Genomic DNA, 15,718 nt, shown 5'->3' with positions numbered 1-15,718 from the left:
CATCGGAAAAGCTGCTGTAGAAAGGTTAATAAGTTCCATGAAATCAGCTGAAATGTTCAGTAAAAATGCACAAATGCACACAATGATTTACATACTAAGGAGCATTTCGATCCGCTTTGACAAAAATTATAAATTCCAAAACCACCATGAGCATTTTACAAGATTTATTTAAAAATAAAACAAATAGTTGAATGATCTTATAAATTTGTTTTCGTAAAATCAGTTATTTTGTAACCTCCTTTTCTTCACATTTCTGCCACGATGTTTTGGAAATCAACCATTGAATAAGTTGAATTTAGATTCAGACCGCGAATCGGTTGAACTTCGGGATGTGAAAGATTGAACATAGGAATTTATTAGGAAATCTTGAAATTGAAAAAAAAAATTGAGGCGCAGAGAAAAATGTTCAAATTTATCAATTTTAATACAAGCAATTTTAAAGATCTCGAATATAGAGACTTCTGTAAAACTTCAAACATAGACAAATTTTCATATCTCTGGAACCTAGGCAAGTGTTCTGGATCGTATCAATAATTATCATTATCCTGGAACGAGGAAAATTTTCTCGAAAAATCTCGATCTTCAAAAAAGTTGTAAGGTTCTGGTATACATTGTAGAGATAGGAGTTTTTTTTTGTTTAATGCTGGTACTTAGTATTTCGCGATATTCAATTCAAACAAATTAAGAAAGCGTAGAATAACTTACGATATATTAGAATGTAAGTTCACAGTCCGAGAAAAATTTAATGTTTCTAAAATATAGAAAATATTTCATGATTTTAAACAAAGAATTTATCTAAAATCTGGGATTAGAAATTTGCCTATTCCGGATTTGTAGAAAATACAATTTGATTGAGAACTTCTGAAAAAAGAAGATTCTACTACATGATGTTTCGATGTTTGCTTCCGGCCTTCACAAATTTATCGAAATTCACGCCTTTGAAAAAATCTCTAGCGGTTTGAAAGTTTCCTAGACCATTCCTCAACATATTAGGCTTGGAAAACTTTCAAGATGACGAAGAGATATCGGAACCAGTGTTTATTTTTTTTCGAAACCTCAAAAAATTTGTGATATCTCGAGACAATGCACACTGGGGACAATATCGAAACAATGTGTTAAAATTCAATAACTTCGTTGCTCGCTGGAACAAGAGACTAAAAAATAGTCATTCTTATAGAAAAAAGTCTCAGAAATCGATTGGAGTGGGTTTCATCTTGGGCAGGGTAGGGTAAATTGGGGTTTTTCACAGTTTTGCCCTAAAATCTCCTATTTTGCATGATTTGAATGCTGTATCTCAAGATACCGATGAAATAGACGGATGATTTCTTGGGCAAAGTTAATCAGGAGGTTAAGGACTGTTGGATGATGGACAGAACAATTCGGAATTCTTCCGCTAGGCGGCGCTAGTGAGCATTCGAAGTGTATATGTTTGTGCTGCTGTATCTCAAGATCCGGACTATTTAGACGGATGATTTCTTCGGCAAAGTTGATCACGAGGTCAAGGACTGTTGGATGATGGACAGAACAATTCGGAATTCTTTCGCTAGGCGACACTAGTGAGTATTCGAAGTGAATATGTTTGCGCTGCTGTATCTTAAGATCCTGACTATTTAGACTGATGATTTCTTCGGCAAAGTTGATCAGGAGGTCAAGGACTATTGGATGATGACAATTCGGAATTCCCCCGCAGGGTGACGCTAGTGAGCATTTTAAGTTAATATGTTTGTACTGCTGTATCTCAAGATCCTGACTTTTTAGACAAAGTTGATAAGGAGGTCAAGGAACAATCCGGAATTCTCTCGCTAGATGACGCTAGTCAGCATTTGAAATGAATATGTTTGTGCTACTGTATGTTCATGTATTCTTCTTTGTGTGTGTGTGTGTGTGTGTGTGTGTGTGTGTGTGTGTGTGTGTGTGTGTGTGTGTGTGTGTGTGTGTGTGTGTGTGTGTGTGTGTGTGTGTGTGTGTGTGTGTGTGTGTGTGTGTGTGTGTGTGTGTGCGAGCCACAGGGACACATCTGTGGTACTTATCCAACGGAACATTCAAATGTCTTCTTCATCGCTTTCCTCGTTAAGTTCACCGGGGTCATCATCTTCTTCGTCACTCTCTTCGATGAGTTCACCGGAGTCATCCGCTTTTCCATGGTTTTCATCGCTGTCATCTTGTATTCGTTCCAACTCCTACTAGACATAGAATTAAGTGAATTTTGTAGCAAACAAAGAACAATGAATTATCGGTTCCGTAAAGCTAACGCGATTGAGCCTTACAAATATACGAACTAGATAAAAAAAAACGCTGTCATCATGTTTCAAGGTGTATTCGTCCAGCCTCTCTTAGAGATGAACTAGCCTAAGGCTAAAAATCTCTTAAATAAAGAATTAAAAAAAAAAAAAAGTCCAGCCTCTCTTCGAACCTGGCATCAGTACTTCTCGATTGTCTGCTCTGGTTAAAGAAACAGGCAAGCTTTAAGTCAGACCTAGTCAAAGCTTCGGTCATCATGTCGGTCAAATTTTCTGAATGTATTTATAAACCTTATGGCAACATTCACCGGACTGCTCGTGAACAAAGTTCATGGTATAAGGCAGGATTTTTCAATTGAAGGAAAAGAAAACAAAACATTCATGATTGTAATTCGATATACTATTAAATCTAAGCTTACCAATTTTTCAATGAAATTTGCTAGATGCATGTACTGATGTATGGATAGTGGCAATTTCATTAGGTATGGGAATTCATTGAAAATCTGCTTTTCAAGAGTGTTATACAACTCCATAACTTTGGTAGGATACAATACTCTAGAAGAAAGCGCCAGGCAACTGATGAGCCGCAGATTTTCCACCAGGTCCTTGTGAACGCCGATGATTTTTGCAAATTTTCTGGGTTCTGCCAATAAACGGCGGGTCATATTGCCGTTATTGCAGCTTCCGGACCCACCAATCTTAGGACGGTTGATGTTCATGCCATACTCCCGTTCTAGTTCATCAGCTACTTCACGGGCCTTTTTTAACTAGGGGATTCGTGTATGCCGGGTGGTCTGGAACGGATTTTTTCGCATCAGTTTTGATCAACCATTCAACGAAGTTGAGACGTGAATGAAAAAACGATGGACCAATATGGGGATCAGCATTCGGAACACAAAGCGAACATACATGTGTATCCTGATTCCCTACAATTGCATTGGCCGCTTTCCCATCTATCATTGTATACATTGCCGAAATATAAACGCACACACTTACATCACCGGAAATTACTTCCACCGGATCCAGATTCAAGGAATCAACCTCTGCAAAAAAAAAACTGCTCAAACATGGACTTGGTAAGCGAGTTGGTCTCTTTAGTCAAATTCATAGAGCGTATTCTGCAGAACGAATCTGACTGGGGATTCGGGTTCCACCAAATATCCTCTACTCTTTCGGATACTAACAAAAGGCTCTTAAAATGCTCGGAGAGAAGAGCATCATCCTCTTTTAAGAAGCCTGTCTGGTTATAGTGCGTAAAACCTGTAGCAGAGTCCAGACCAACCGTGACATGCAATTTACAAGTCAACACTTTCTGGTTTAACTTTGAAATCCTGTCTGCTACATCATCCAGTTGTAGAATCCGTGTCAAATCGCATATAACCATATCACGGATTGAAACGCTTGATGTTAAGTATCCTTTTTCTCGGTTTGGAGTTGAGAACGGTGGAATTATGGTATTTCTAAATTCAGCTACTTTTTTTTCCAGGGCTGCAAAATTGCAATACCTATATGGGACAAATAACAATGCATATCTCTAAAATTGATCAAAGATTTAGAAACTTGACCTATTTTAAACAAAAAATTGTTCTACTAAGTTTTTTTTACATAAACGTTAATTAAACTGTCATACCTAGATGCTTCTTAGTGAATCGAGCCAGCTCTCCATATTTGGTTTTACTTAACCCAAGTTTTGATTTTATCGCCAAAGATGACTCCTCCGAACACAGAGATGTTCCACGAATAGAGTCAACGGATTCGATGATCTCTTTTGCTCACCGCCGCTCAACAAGTGCTGTAAGATTTGAGCAGTTGCTGGATTAGCAGCCTTTATGGCAGCAATTTTGGCTGAATACAGCCAAGTTATCAAGACCTTGTTCTTTGAAAAGTCCGATACTGCGTCTGTATTTCGAAAATCTTGTCAACTGGCTAAACTCCTTGCGCTTTCAACCTCGAGGTTTTAGGGTTGACGGTCTTCGCTGACTGTTGGAACTGGTATCCAAATCCGGAGTGGCAAAAGGAGGTGAAATAGGAGATGATTGTGACGAGGGATCTTTGGGTTTCCTTGAATGGACCCGCGTATTTTTCGAAGGCCTGGATCCTGAGGGTTGGTCTTCGACCTGATAAAATAAGTGATGATGAATTAAATATATTCAAGCATTTTTTCGTAAAATTTAGAGTCGGTAGTTTTTGTTTAGGATTTTTATAAAATATTCATACAAATATCAAAGACAAATCTTCTTCTAATCACGGTTGATGCTATTGATTATTTAGTAACATGAACAAAAACAGATTTCATCAGTAGTATGTCTTGCTTTACATTAACGCATTTCCACGCTTTTACTAATTTTCATTCAAGTTCCTCCATAAGCTTGGTCGGTAGAGCCTGCGACTATAAAGCAAACCATGCTGGAAGTGGCTGGGTTCGAATCCCGGTTGGTCTAGGATTAAAGATTGGAAAATTTCTCGACTTCCCTGGGAATAGTATATAATTGTACTTGCCACACAATATACGCATGTAAAAATTGAACAGGCTTGGAAAGCTTTCAATTAACAACTGTGGAAGTGCATCTAAAGCACTAAGTTGAGAGCAGGCGTTAAGTTACAGTTGGGACGTAATAGCCAGAGAAGATCATAGATAGCACTAACTAGCGGAAGAATTCCGAATTGTTCTGTCCATCATCCAACAGTCCTTAACCTCCTGATTAACTTTGCCGAAGAAATCATCCGTCTATATCATCGGTATCTTGAGATACAGCATTCAACTCATGCAAAATAGGAGATTTTAGGGCAAAACTGTGAAAACCCCCAGCTTACCCTATCGTGCCCAAGATGAAACCCACTTCAATCGATTTCTGAGACTTTTTTTCTATAAGAAAGACTATTTTTTAGTCTCTTGTCCCAGCGAGCACCGAAGTTATTGAATTTTAACACATTGTTTCGATTTTGTCCCTAGTGTGCAATGGAATTGTATATCCTAATTTTTCTTGAAGATAACGGACTTGAAACAAATGCACTCTGACTATTCTATTTAAGAATTTAAAAGCTTGTTTTTTTTTCAGTTGTATAACCTAGATTTCCCAGTTTAATTGAAACAGTTAAATATGGTAAAATACCCCTCATCACAAGTTTTATTGCATGATAAAACCCAAATCCTTGTTGAAGCATAGATTATTATTTCGCTTAACATTGACCCTAAAGAATACAGTATGTGATATGTAGTAAGGTCAAAATATGTTATTCTCAGTTGGGGATTGGAATTGAGAAAAGAACTATATAGAACTACTAGAACTACTTCACTCGGAAAACTGCAGCAAAAGTATTCAAGCAATGACACTATATACATTCTAATGACACCATATGAAATTCTATAAATTTAGCTATCGTAGTAGGAACAACGACAAAATCACCACTTGACCCGGTCGCGAACAGATTGCGAGTGAGAGAAAATAATAATATGAAAGTTGTAAGCTAGAAAATATAATGATGAATGTGCTATATAGTTGTTTGATTCCAAGTAATATTAACAGTAAGTTTAAAGGTTTAAAGGATTCTTTAAGACCAAATTATGGCCTACAAGACTAATATAACATCAAAATTATTACTTGGGATGAGTATATATGATCTTTCCCGGTGCAATTTGGGGTTTCCCGCATTTTTCCCGATAAATCCGAACTCCCGGTTTTTTCCCGGATTTCCCGGTTTTCCCGGTTGGCTGGACACCCTGCACATTTTTCGTGGGATTGTGTCCGGCGTGGTAATAAGCATCCATGTCTCTCACGCTAATAATTAACAATCGCTATCCTAGACAATTCACATATGACACAAAATGTGTCTGTAAAAAAAGTAGTATTCCTGGATTTTTTGTTCTAAGTTCGAAATGCTAACTATTTTTTCTAGATTTTAACTTCCTTGCTAATTCACTTAGAACTCTACAGGACTTTTTGCACTAATGATTTCAAGTTTGTCTTCACAATCATTCCCCCAAACAGAGGGACTCTCCTAAAATAAACATGTGATTTTCTCCGACTGTCACTTTCAATATGCTTCATAGCAGTGCCGACATTATCTGCAGAGCTGCTCTTAGGTGGGTCGCAGAAATTCAGACAAATTGGTCAGAGGTAAAGTAATTTGCATAAACTAATTTAAATCTCTGAACGGAATCTTAAATATTTTGTCATTTAGCAATAATTTACGAATGTCAATGTCGTATTTGCGATTGGGTTGATTATCTGGGCATGCTCTGAAAGACCAGATGATTTGTTTCAAAAATATGCATGCCTAAAATTGCCAGGGAGTGCTCTGATAGTCCAATGTACTTCTGCAAGTCTTTGGGGCTTGCCCTGAAAAAGTTTCAAATTTATCCTGCAAGTATTTTGAGCTAGTTCTGGAAATCATCTGGATTTGTCTTGAATGTTATCTAGGATTTTCCAGCACGTCTAGTGGATTTACATTTGAAGTCCTCTTTACTATCTCTGAAAATCATCGAAGAAGACGTTTGAATTTTGACTTGCTATAGAAGTCTTGTAAGCTAGCTTTGGAAATCCTCTGTACTGGAAGTCCTGGGAATTCGCTTAGGAAGTCTTCTGGGCCGGCAATGTGTTCTAAATTTTCATCGCTTTGTACTTGACGTAGAAGTACTCAGAGCTTGGCCGTAAAGTCCACTGGATGTGTTCTGATTTTTTTTTTACTTCCCGTAAATGTCTCCGGGACATTTTCACTTTTGTTCAGCAGACTAGATTTGTCCTTGATCCATTCTGAGCTTTTTCATAGAGTCTTCTAGACTTGTCTTTGGACTAATCCTGAACTTTTCTGGCCATGGGAATCCTCGGAAAAAATGAAACCTAAGAAGATCTCTAATCTTGCCTTAAAGGTCGTGTGAACTTGTTTAGGGAATTCTCAGAAATTAAGACTGTTTGCGTTCGCCTTGAAAGTCCTCTGAACTTGCCCTGGAAATTTTCAAAACGTGCTGCTGTATTTGTCGTGGAAGTCCACTGGATTAGATCTGGAAGTCTCCTGGAATCTTTTTTTCACTTGATTTGTTCCACACTTGGACCCTACCTATCGACCAATCAAATCATGGACCGGGGACCAATGGCTTTACTTTCCTTTCGAAAATCCCAACGGTGCCGAATGGGATTGAACCCAGGCCTTTTGGAGTGAGAAGCAATCACGCTTACCACTACACATGTCTTTTGGAAATATTCTAGAACACTCTTCTGAATTTGGCATGGGATACCTATTGATAGAAAAGGGCCTATCATTGTTGGTGGATTCTTTTCATCGATTATCTCTTTCGCGAGTAATCTGCCTGCAAATGAATTTCCCATTCAGTGGGTTGTTTCAGGCGCAAGCTAACATCATCTTCTGTCGAACTGTGCTGCGAGCTTAGCTTGAAATTCGTTTATGTTGCCGTGGTAAACCAAAGAGAAAGTCGATGAAGAGAATCGATCAACGAGGTTAGGCCCTTTTCAAATGTTAAGCGAGACTTCTGGGTTTACCGTAGAAGCCACTTTTACTTGTTATGAATGCCTTTTGAGCTTGACTCTGTTCCTCCGGTCTTTGCCTGAAAGTCATTTTTATCCAGTTGTGTGCGCTAGGTAAGCATATCTTGGCTAGTTAGAGCACCCGCACCGATGCGTTGCTATTCGGGCTGCTAGTTTGACAACTTTAGCCATTGCTATTTTAGTTAGCAACTTATTTACGCACCGGTCGTTGCTATCACGATTGTGAATTTACGTGTTCGGAACTTGGAACTGAAATTGATCACAGAGTTTCGTTATTGTTTTTTCATCGATATTGATATATCTAACCACGAAGATTGAAGATTGAAGGTTAAAATCCAACTACAGACACCGGTACTCAAGAAAACGGAACATCCATAAAAGTGGTCAATTCGTAAAAACGATCGAAATATTGATCTTCGTATGCTCATCTTATAAAAGTTGCGCACCAAAAACCTAAAAGGCATTTTCGGATACCCATGTGGATTACCAGATTACATATTTTAGCTTGTGAATTTATCAAAAAAAGCGGTGGTGTAGTGTGATTATCTCTTACCCCAGCAGGCCTGGGTTCAATCCCCGTCGGCGCCGCCGGGATGTTCGGAGGCATAACATCTCTGATCACGCCTTCCTTCGGAAGGGAAGTAAACCCTTTGGTCCCCGGTTCATGAGTTGATGGGTCGATAGGTAGGGTCCAGGTGTGGGAGCTGCCTTCCTGGCGTTGGTAGCATTGGTGCTCAGCACGGAAAACAAGATCGACGGAAAACAAACCAAGGAAAAAAATAATCAAAAAACGTTTAAACCTTTAAGAAGTTATGATTGATAGAAATTTGGGGAAGTTAAAAGATCTTTAAGCAAGGCAATCTAATAGATTTCAGGAAAATTTACTTCAGCGAAGATCAAGAGCTTCAGGGCAGTTCCATTAAATTCAGGAAAATTTAAGCTTAGATACCTATGAGTAAGTTACGTGAACTTCGGGTAAGTTCTGAAAATGTTAGAGCAGTTCCATGAATATCAGGAAAACTGTGAGAACTTGTGGGACGTTTGTTTCGAGAACTTTATGGCAGTTCCATTTATTTCAGTAAAATAAAGGAAACCATTAGGAAGTTCCGAAAATTTAAGGATAGTAAAAAAACTTCAGGATTGCGCAGAAAATCCATGTTAAAAGGGAAGTTTAAAAATCTTCTGGGCATTTCCATGAATATCTGAACAATTCCAGGAACATCATCATAAGCATACATAAGCAAAGTTCCGTAAACTTCAGGAAATAAAAATGATCTTCAGGAGAGTCTGAGGAATGAAAAGAAGTACTGAGAATTTCAGGAAGTTTTATAGGCAAACTGTGGGAACAAAAGGTAAGTTCCGAAAGCTTCTGGAATTTTTTGTGAACTTCAGGCAAACATCAAAGTGGTTCCAAAAACTTCAGGAAACTACAGGAACTTTTAAGAAAATTTGAGAAATTCATGGATATCCAGAGAACTTTAGAGAAGTCAAAATAATTTCAGAGATGTGGAGATAACTTGAGAAAAAGAATTGACATTTTAAAGAACTTCCAAGTACCTCAAAGAAGTAAGCCCAGAGAGCTTTAGGGAATTTCAGAGATATTAACAGCACTTCCAATAACTCCATAACTTCGTGAAATTCAAGAAATTCCAGACTTTCAGGGAAGTTCTAAGATTTGTATGGGTAAGGTCCGATAAATTCCGGTCAATTTAATAAACTTCAGAAAAACTTCGAGAATTATTTTGACAGTTCTATTTAGTTCAGGGTAATACCAAAAATTTCAATAGAATTGAGAGTACTTCAGGTATGCTTCGAGAGAAGAAGGACTGATCAGAGAAACTAAGAACAGTCCAACTAATTTCAAGGAAATTGAAGAACTAGAAAAAAACTAAGAAGTTCAAAGAAACTAAGGGAATTTCCGAAACTTCATCAAACATTTCATCAATGTACCAAGACCTTTATTTAAATTTCAGAAACATGAGAGCTGTTACATGAGCATCAGGAACATGTGAGATCATTTTAAGGGACGGAGACGAGCCAGCCAACGGCTGAAAGTCTCCTTAATAAAGATATAAAAAAAAAAAATTAAGGGAGTTCCATGATTTTCAATGCAGTTTAAAGAACTGCAAAACAATGCAGGAACTTCAGCAACGATCAGATTATGTTCAAGAAAATCGCGAGATTTTTTAAAATGTTTAGAAATCTTCAAGAACGTGTAGAGACCTTCAGAGAAGTATATAGGTTTTTTGGTAGTTTTATTATAGCTTGGGAAGTTCTATGATGATTAGAGATCTTCATATCAGTTTAATTTATTTCAGGAAAATTGCAGGATATTTCAAGGAATTCTAAGGAGTTATGGGATATGTCAAGAATTTCATGAATTTTGCGATGCTTTAGAAACAATGCGGGTTCAGGAAATTTCATAAATATGATTAAAATTTCCTGAACAATAGAAAAATTAATTGGCCCGCTTTCCGGATGAACCGGATCTTTCGAAGGCCCGTTCCATGGCCATCAGAGTGCACATACTGGTTTCAAATCCAAATTCATCCATGCAGAATAACAACAAGTTGATTAAAAAAATCTAGATCATTTTTTTTACTAATTTCCCACATTTATGGATGTTTCGGGTCTTCCATAGGAATGCTTTGCTGTCCCTTGGGTCCACATTTTTGTCCCAGATACAAATTCATTCATAATTTACAAATGAAAAACAAAACAAACATTTCATAGATAGCAACGCTGCTATATTTGTCAACCCGCTGTTCACCGAGAGGCACATTGTTATTTCCCGCACTTGAATAGCAACCTCCAGTGCGGTTACTGCGTTATGGTGGAGGTTGCTAAAATAGCTTAAGCAACGCATTGGTGCGGGTGCTCTTAGAGTGAGTGACATATGGAAAATCCCAGCCATAAACTGCTTATGAAACAATCAGATCAAAGTTGAAGTTACAGTCAGGAATGCCATCTTTAACTACTATTATTTATAAAATTATGACCCCTTTCGGAGTTGTCAAAAATTGCCGTAGTGGACGGTATTGCACGTCCCCAAGGCGGGGTATTGGTATTAGTTTTCAACTAGCAATAATCGCACCTCGGTTGTGCCTCATTGGTTACGATATTGCCACTGCGCAAAGCTGACTTGACAGGGGGATGCCGGGAAAGGGTCATCAGCTCGCGTCTCGATCCACTAGCGATGGACATGGCTGCGAATGGAATGACCAGGCAGCATCATTTCGAAAGGGGTGCTCGAGATGAAAAATCATAAGGGAACGGGTTATGTAACTAGTTTTCAGAATTTTGCCTACCCGTAGGATAGGGGATGATTCAAAAGAAAGGTCAGTTACCTGTGAAACCCCTTTAGATTCGAATTGGATTTTGGTTTGGTTTGGTAGGATGTAGACTGCCTTGGCAGTTACTAGGTTTCACTTTAAATTTAAATTCTAAGAGTTTTGTCTCGAGTTTTGCGGACATACAATCCTTAATTTTGTCATCACCAAACACGCATCTACCCGCAAATATCGCAGCCACCACCAAACTCAAACGACAACAATACGGACACATTTTCAATAATGTTGATTCCACAATTTATGTTACCTTTAAGAAGAATGCCGTCCTGAGCGATATTTGACGCGCGGGGTCAGATTCTGATTTGAATACACCATTATTCTTCGATTTCCCGCATCCTTTCATCTCTTCCATGCTCTATTTCCTCCTTCTTTCCCTGCCCTTCATCGTCAAGGAACATATAGCTGAGTTAAATAAGGCTAAGAAGGAGATTGATAAGGAACTTATTACGACTTCAGGCCTATAATATTTTCTCTAAGGGACATAATTTTGACAAAGTATAACATTGATGTCGTCGGATTTTATCTTTACATTGGAAAATGGGCGTTTGAAATAATCAAACACAATCCATCCACTTTGCATAACTAGATGTTGTAGGTAGTATTAGTTTAGATTAACATTACATATCAGTTCTGTACCTGATACATTTTGTAAAAATATAACCTAGAACATAAACTGTTTAGTATTAGTTATTCGCGAACTTTTACCGGCTGAGACCCACTTCGAGAAATTCCATAAGCTTGAGACCCACCAATATTTAATGCAGATGTTGTAAGCAGGGATGGAAAATCATTTACATTCATTTACATTAATTTGCCTCTAACTTTTTTCGTCAACAGAATTCCGTAAAATAGTGTTTGAAGCTGTTGCAGGCTTTGATATTAGCTACATCATTTGTAAACAACTCAAATCTGTATCTCTTATGCATGATGAATCAGAGCGATAAGAACCCACCATTGTTTTTCAGTGAATGTTAATTACATTCACTGAAAAACAATAACATGTTCTGCCAGCTCTATTGCGTCATTCATAAGAGATTTAGATTTTAGTTATTAACAAAAGTTGTAGTTAATATCAAAAGCTACAAAAGCTTTGTACATCATTTAACGGTATTCTGTTGATGAAAAAAGTTAGAGGCTAATGAATGTAAATGAATGCACGAAATGAATGTAAATGATTTTCCATCCCTGGTTGTAAGGCCAAAATTGCCTTTGCATTTGGCCTCACAATCGCTTAACTAGCCTGTAGTTACTAACATGGCTTTTCAATACTAAAATGGCTTACACAGATAAAAATCAGTGTAAATTTCCGTTACTATGATGCAAATAAATGGAGCGTCATATATCATACAAGTTCACATTACAGGTCGTGTAAATTTATGAGACATGTTATGCAATATTCCATACATTGGAATGCACTGTCCATGTTTGTAAGGTACACTTCTTGCAAGTTGCTAGTTTACGTGAAAAGGTTGTCTGCATGAATGGATGTTTACATCACCAGTAAAATTCAGAATTTTGTTCTATGTGGGATAGCTTCAAAAAGCTTAAATGGCCTTACAATCTTTAAAAGGGCATACAAGCTCTTTACAGGGTGTCTGCTCATTTCAATAAATACAATTTCTTGGGTTTTCCAGGTTTTTGATGAACTTTTACGAAAATTTCGAAGGTGTTTTTTAAATGCTCTTTTTAGTTTAAAAAAACAACTAAATTTTCACCTGAGTCGTTCAGTTTCAATCTGATTACATTTTTAAGACTGAGCAAACCTGGTATGCTAGGTTTTTCTTCAAATGAAACGAACGCACTACAAAATACGGCTGATTTTGTGTTAATAGAACAGCTGGTTAACATATAGTTCAAATGGATAGGTTGCCGATGAAAAAGAGGGTGCCGACAATAGTTGCACTCACCTAAGAAGTTTGGAGCGTTGTAAAAACGTGTTCAACCCACTTTAGACGATTCTGTCGATTGGAATGGATAGAATAGTAAGCAGCAGATAAATGTAAACAAACAAACATGTCATATGTGTGTGTGTGTGTGTGTGTGTGTGTGTGTGTGTGTGTGTGTGTGTGTGTGTGTGTGTGTGTGTGTGTGTGTGTGTGTGTGTGTGTGTGTGTGTGTGTGTGTGTGTGTGTGTGTGTGTGTGTGTGTGTGTGTGTGTGTGTGTGTGTGTGTGTGTGTGTGTGTGTGTGTGTGTGTGTGTGTGTGTGTGTGTGTGTGTGTGTGTGTGTGTGTGTGTGTGTGTGTGTGTGTGTGTGTGTGTGTGTGTGTGTGTGTGTGTGTGTGTGTGTGTGTGTGTGTGTGTGTGTGTGTGTGTGTGTGTGTGTGTGTGTGTGTGTGTGTGTGTGTGTGTGTGTGTGTGTGTGTGTGTGTGTGTGTGTGTGTGTGTGTGTGTGTGTGTGTGTGTGTGTGTGTGTGTGTGTGTGTGTGTGTGTGTGTGTGTGTGTGTGTGTGTGTGTGTGTGTGTGTGTGTGTGTGTGTGTGTGTGTGTGTGTGTGTGTGTGTGTGTGTGTGTGTGTGTGTGTGTGTGTGTGTGTGTGTGTGTGAGAATAAGCTAATTCCGTTATGTAATCAAAACAAACAAAATTATCAACGGGGAAAATCAAACCATCATCATAGATTTGTTATTCAATCCCTTTTCTTATATTTCATCTTTTTTTTTTTTTTTTCCTTTGGTTTGTTTTTTTCGTCGATCTTGTTTTCCGTGCTGAGCACCAATGCTACCGACGTGCCAGGAAGGCAGCTCCCACACCTGGACCCTACCTATCGACCCATCAACTCATGAACCGGGGACCAACGGCTTTACTTCCCATCCGAAGGAAGGCGTGATCAGAGATGTTATGCCTCAGAACATCCCGGCGGCGCCGACTGGGATTGAACCCAGGCCTGCTGGGGTGAGAGGTAATCACGCTTACCACTACACCACCGGCGCCGTTATATATTTCATCTTCTACATATTTTTCAAATGGTATGAAATGATTGAATTGATCAGCTTAGGTTGAATATCATGGCATTCAGACAAATTGATTGAAACTTTGAAAAGCATCGAGAACATAGTACCCTGAAACTCGTCCTAAACATTTATTTTTTTTTCTTTCACAAGTTGGATAGAATCTGAGAAATGTTTGTTCAGCACAAGGTTGCAAATACTCATTTCAGCTAAAATAATGTTTTTCGGAATAATAAAACCAAAAGCTGGTATGATGACATGTTGTGTAACTTACAAGAAGAGGTTCCACAGTATGCGTTTGAAACATAAAACCTGTAAATTTTGCTTTCTATGAGTCACAATCAGAGATTTGCTGATCGCTGAGTTAGTGAGTGAGTGAGTGTGTGAAAAATCGCTGATTGTGACTCTCATGAAGTGAAATAAACAGGTTTAATATGTCAAACACATTCTTTTCAACCTCTTCTTGTATCTTACCAATTCAAAATATGATCATAGCTTCTAATTATTTCATAATTCAAAAATACATTGTTTTAGCTGAAATGAGTATTTGCAACCTTGGTTCAGCGCAAGGAAATATTGATACTGTTAGTAGCTTATGCAGTGACTACGATGCGTCTTCGTCAGACCTAGATCTTAAGCAAATCACAGAGAAAACCTACACGGAGATTAAAAGCTACCCAAAATTAAGTACTTTTCCCTCAAATCCGGGGTTCAGCCCAATAACCCAAATTTGAGTATATCGCATATAGTAGTTTCCATTTAACACCAGCAAAAAAATTACCTACTCTTAAATATATTCTACCCAAAATAAAGTTTAATTCACGTAAATTTGAGAATATGCAATTTACTTAAAAGTAACTTATTGGGCTGAACTATATCGTTGGTCGAATCTCTCGTTCCTTTTTTGACAACAATAACGAGCGCAAGTGAGAAGGTGAAGTCAATATTAAGTAAAAAGAACTCAAATTTTGGGTAGTATTTTTTCTCAGTGTACGATCTTCATAGCTGATCAGGAAATTTGTAGATATTCATAAAGCTCAGGACGTACCTGGTAACGCGTGCAAACACATTAAATGATTTTTTGGGAATTTTTGAGAGGTTTCAGAGGCTTCAGAAATTGGGCAGAGTTTTAAATATGTTGTGGGAACATCAAAATCGTTCCTAAAACTTTAGGGACCGTCGGAAGGTTCTAACAACCCCGCCACCTTAATTCAAAAATCCAGAGCAACAGTGTGCGTAAAATCTTAAATTCTCAAATCTCATTCATTTAACTCTCATGACGAATAAACTCGCATGCGATTCTACAAACCAAAACTCACGCTTGAGATTATCATGCATTTTCCCGCACTCACACTCACACGCAGTTTTCGGAAAAACTCAAAACTCATGCATGAGTTTATGAGCCTTGCAAAATTCAACGTCGCAAAAATCACCGATGAGTTTTCAGGTTCAAAAATTCATTTAATTATATTTTGGCGTTATTTAATGTTATTACTATTGCTTGTGCATCAGGGGTTGGAAAACTAACAAAATTGACGATTGAGAGGTTTTATCGGCGTTGTGAGTGTGAGTGCGTGAATATGCATGAGAATCTCAAGCGTTAATTTTGTTTGTTGCCACATTCGCATGTGAGTTTATTCTCGCAAGGAGACTCAATGAATGAGATTTGAGAATGAT

The 15,718-nt window shown here is 38.0% G+C and overlaps 1 protein-coding gene and 1 non-coding gene across 2 annotated transcripts in view; both read right to left on the bottom strand.

Moving 5' to 3' along the window:
* Positions 1-15,718, bottom strand: part of LOC135713046 (basic helix-loop-helix ARNT-like protein 1) — a 288,167-nt gene that overhangs the window by 188,903 nt on the left and 83,546 nt on the right. The gene's annotated exons all lie outside the window — the stretch shown is intronic.
* Positions 10,743-10,883, bottom strand: LOC135713075 (U4 spliceosomal RNA). Its single transcript, XR_010518701.1, has one exon. It is a non-coding gene; the product is annotated as a U4 spliceosomal RNA (small nuclear RNA).

This window comes from Ochlerotatus camptorhynchus, unplaced genomic scaffold (assembly GCF_037179485.1).
Source record: "Ochlerotatus camptorhynchus isolate MF236.1 unplaced genomic scaffold, CSIRO-AGI_Acam_v1.1 ptg000530l, whole genome shotgun sequence".
In the NCBI taxonomy this organism is placed as follows: domain Eukaryota; kingdom Metazoa; phylum Arthropoda; class Insecta; order Diptera; family Culicidae; genus Ochlerotatus; species Ochlerotatus camptorhynchus.
This window is presented reverse-complemented; position numbering and strand designations above follow the sequence as displayed.